Raw genomic sequence first — 4,963 nt, 5'->3', positions numbered from 1 at the left:
CCTTATTTCCCTCCTCTGTGTGAAACTAGACATGGTAACGTATAGAACACACATGGAATACCCCCGGCATTGGGTAGAATGACTTTTATAAATAGGTGTTGAGTGGGCATTTGTATAAATAATGATGAGATAAATAGGGCATGGAGGAGTCCCAGATGATAAAGAAAAAAACAAGTGATGAGATCAGTGCCAGACTCCGGATCCAATTAAAACGACACCCTCCGTCTGGCCGAGAGATATAGAGAGAGAGAGAGAGAGAAAGAGAGAGGGAGAAAGAGAGAGGGGGAGAGAGAGAGGGAGGATAGTGGGTGAGAGGGAGAGAGATAGAGAGATAGAGAGGGAGAGAGATTGAGAGAGTGGGAGAGAGATAGAGATAGATAGAGAGGGGGAGAGAAAGAGGGAGAGTGTGAGCGAGTAATAACAGCCAATGCTACGTGTTTAGATCAAATATTCATAACATCAACCATCCGGATATAAAGTACCAATACATAAAACTATGTAAAACTTTGAATATTTATAATAATAGTAATAATAATGTACTTTATTCATCCAAAAGGGATTTTTGTATAGACGTATAAAATGTCGACAATGATACATACATAAACATAATATACGTAAATATAATGTGGTAAAGTAAAATTTGGTAATATGTATATATAGTGTAATAATATTTTAGGCTGTAAGAATAATTACTTAGTGTAAATCAAGGGACATACAGATTATAAAAGTGTAAATATATAAATATCTAGAAAAGGTATATTGATGTCAACATATAAGAAAAAAAAGATCAGTAAAAAGCTAAGAATTAGTTACAGTATAATGCGACTGTAAATTGACTGAGAAAAATTACATATTATAAATGACATGGCACGTGATGTAGAATAAAAATTATAGATGCTCTGCGCTTGGCTATGAAACTCACAATATTGCTATCCGGAAATATGACTGACCATCACACAAACTATGTCTAACGTTGAACGTTTATAGTCTGATTGATGTAATATACTGATGATTACTTTAAAAAATGGCTAGCTAATAACAATAGTGAAGAGATGAGTGACGTCGGGTTTGTTCCTTCTATATCCTATGAATTAAAACATGTGACACTACATTAAACTATCCGTACAGACTTTGTATCACAACAATTATATACTGCATTCCACCTCTGCAGTGCATGGCACACCCGCAAACTGAACGTCCTCGTCGGGGACCAGCCACTCCCATATGAGCCGCATCCAAAATATTTAGGGGTGACGCTGGACCGCAGCCTTACCTATCGGTTGCATCTCGAAGGAGTTGCCCGGAAGATAGAGAGACGCGACAGTCTTCTGAGGAAGCTGTCGGGATCGACTTGGTGCGCTAACCAAGCACTCATGAGAACGTCCGCCCTGGCACCATGCTATTCCACCGCGGAGTATTGCGCTCCAGTGTCGGGTAGAAGCAGAAACGTTGAGAAAGTAGATGTACAACTTCGCAAGTCAATGCACATAGTGTCAGGAACGCTGGCAACAACTCCTGGAGAATGGGGCCCAATAATGACAGCAATCCAGCCCCCCTCCCCCCCCCCTCCCGATGTGGAGACGATTACGGGACTACGGACAGAGATGAATATGCGAGATGAAAGTCGGTTTTGGACGAATTCAATCCCTCCGGGGGGCAGGGAGGTACACTCCTATAAGCTTGGTGAGAAGATGCCAGGATTTGATACCAGTAAGAGGAGAGACTGGGTGGCTGCGAATCGGCTTCGGTCGAGGAGCTGCCGCACAGCAAGTGCGCTTCATCAGTTGGGACCACAGAGTGCTTACCATCTGTCCAACATGTACCCGATGTGGGCATGAACCGGAAACAGCAGAGCATCTAGTAGAACTGTGTGTTGTGACGATGCTACCGGGTGGTAGTTGTATTAGTTATAATGATGTGGTGGTGGCTGTACTAGTAGAGGTAGCTTATTGATGGTATCCTCTATTATTTTCAGGAGCACTGAGATATGAGTTGAGCAACGGCGAGAACAGAGAGAGAGAGAGAGAGAGAGAGAGAGAGGAGAGAGAGAAAGAGAGAGAGAGTGAGAGAAAGAGAGAGAGAGAGAAAGAGAAAGAGAGAGAGAGTGAGAGAAAGAGAAAGAGAGAGAGAGAGAGTGAGAGAGAGATAGAGAGGGATTCCTGGAACTTTATAAACTATATTTAACTGACTGTGAATAATAAAATAAACGGAACGGAACTATTCTCATGAAAGTAATCTGACAGATACGCTGATAGATTTCAAGATGTGAGCGATTGATCATGTCCGAGGGGTGGGGACGGGGGAATTTTCATGGATTGGATTGGGGTAACAAAAACAAAACAAAACACGATCTTGTCAAGTTTCAGACTTGAAGGAAAAGTTGAAACGTTCAAAATCTCAATTCTAAGTCACACAGCATGTTTCAATCATCCCTCATCTTCTTTCCTTCTCGAACTAACAAACTCTCATTCAACTTCAAGCCATTCGACAATACGCCATTTTGAACAGAAAATACAGAAAGTGTTGTATTCCGTGAAGCGACGACTAATTTTCAGAGACGGGAGAGCGCGTCTACTACTGCAAATATTGATTCCGCCGTAGACTCTATATTCGCAATACTAGGTCCAACTTTTACTGCGAATAAGCACTTCGTTTTTGAAATCGAAAATACGATTCTGCTTTCAATGTATTTTAATAACCGGTGTTACTTTTTTAGGAAACCCACAATATCCGACAAGTTTATGGGAAGTAAGCAACAGTGGGGAGTGAACCTGAGACTCAGGGAAGTGTACACCAGTGGGGAATGATCCTGAGACCATGGTTTTCGACGGGTTTCGGCGGGTTTTGTAAAAAAACAATAATTACTTTCATGCGTAATCCGCCGAAACCCGACAAAACCGGCAATATCCAGCAACGTCATGGCAAGTAGGCAACAGTGGGGAGTGAACCTGAGGCTATAGTTATCGATGGATTCCGCCGAAAACCGACGAAACGATGAAGAATGACAATATCCGACAAAGTAATGGGAACTAGGCAACAGTGGGGATTGAACCTGAGCCTCAGAGAAGTGTACACGTGTCGGGGGTGAACCTGAGACTATGGTTATCGGCGGAATTTGGCGGGCTTCGCAAAAAAAAGCAAAATTACTTTTTTACGTAACTCGACGAATCCCGATAAAACCCGACAATATCCGGCAAAGTTATGGGAATTAGGAAACATTTGGGAGTGAACCTGAGACCCAGGGAGGTTTACACCAGTGGGGAATAAAACCTAGGACTATAGGAAGAGGATATCAGTGAAAAATAAACTTGGGGCTATGAGAGATGGATACTCCTCACTGGTGTTCACATCCTATAGTGTCAGATTAATTCTCCTCTTGTACCCAACTCCCATAGTCCGGATTCAACGCACAATGGTATTCATTTCCCACAGTTCCAGGTTAACTCCCCACTGGTGTGCACTTTCCTGAGTCATTCCCCATTGGTGCCCATCTCTTATAGTGTCAGGTTCATTCTCCTCTGGTACCCAACTCCCATAGTCAAGCTACAATTCCCACTGGTATCCATCTCCCATAGTGCTAGTTACATTTAGCACCGATATCCTTTACCCATAGTCCCAGGTTCACTCTCCACTGGTGTTCCCCTCCCTGATTCCAAGGTTCACTCCCCAGTGATGCCTACTATCCATAACTTTGTCGGATATTGTCTGGTTTCGTAAAAAAGTAATTGGCTTTTTACGAAACCCGCCAAAACCCGCCGATGACTATAGTCTCAGGTTCCCTCCCCACAGGTATACACTTCCTTGAGTCTCAGGTTCACTCCCCACTGTTGCCTTCTTCCCATATCTTTGTCGGATATTTTCAGGTTTCGTCGTATTTTGTAAATAAGAAATTGATTTTATTTTTCACTCCACACTACTGCCTTTTTCCCATAACTTTGTCGCGTTTCGTCAGATTTCGGCGGGTTTCGGCGGGTTACGATGGGCTTCAGTGGGTTTCGACGAGATTCGGCGGGTTTCGTAAAAAAAGAAACACCATTTAATAACTATGGATTATCTATCGAGTCAGAATCTTTGAAAAGTGGAAAGGACCAATAAAAATTGAGTACTAACTATTAAAGAAATGTTTAGAATTAACATCTGGCTGTAGTCCCTGCAAGACTGTCATTGTCTAGCAATGACTATCCAGCACAAATCTTTGGGCCTCTTTTTCGCTTACGAAGTGCCCGAATTCGCGTCAAAATATGGGACGAAGCCGTTTCGTATATGCTATTTTAAAAAATTAATTACGACGCTGTTTATCAATGAATATGACTGAAAGGTGGCACACAGTTAGAAAAAAAGGTCATTTTAGATTATGTCAAGCGACAAAACTCGTGCGATTACCAAAGACCGTTAAAAATAGATTTTTACTCTTTGAGTAAAATATTTCTAAAACTACGGGCGTGGAGGTTTTGTCGCTGACAAGGTAATACTTGAACATTTCTTCTTTTTGGTTGTAAAATTTCATATGAATATAACGAGTACTTTTCCCGTATTTCACAAAACACCATCCTAATTTGTTCTTCAAGTTTCAATCTTTTAATCCACTTATTACTCAAGATACAACCAAAGGTCGAAAAAAAATGCCGAAAAAGCGTCCCATATTTTCGCGTTTTTTTCCTCTTTGCGGGTCATCCAAATAAATGACACCTTTGAAACTGCATAACTTGTTTATTTATGAATGGATTTTTAAAATTCAAAAACATTTTTACTCAGTGGAGATAGGGCTTTTAGACAACATTTTTCCTCAAAAATAGAAAAAAACATTTTTCATAGTCATTGCTAAATCATTGTCGTGCTCGCTGTCGATTCGCTCGTCGGCTTGGCCTAGATATGGTGATCAGACTCCGACCATCATTTCCTGATTCGGATTAGTTTCCTGTTATTGCCTCTGGCTTTATATTTATAACCTTTTTTTTCTTTA

The sequence above is a fragment of the Berghia stephanieae genome, chromosome 9 (genome assembly GCF_034508935.2).
Source record: "Berghia stephanieae isolate SIO BIC M18660-M18661 chromosome 9, UCSD_Bste_1.3, whole genome shotgun sequence".
Lineage (NCBI taxonomy): Eukaryota > Metazoa > Mollusca > Gastropoda > Nudibranchia > Aeolidiidae > Berghia > Berghia stephanieae.
This window is presented reverse-complemented; position numbering follows the sequence as displayed.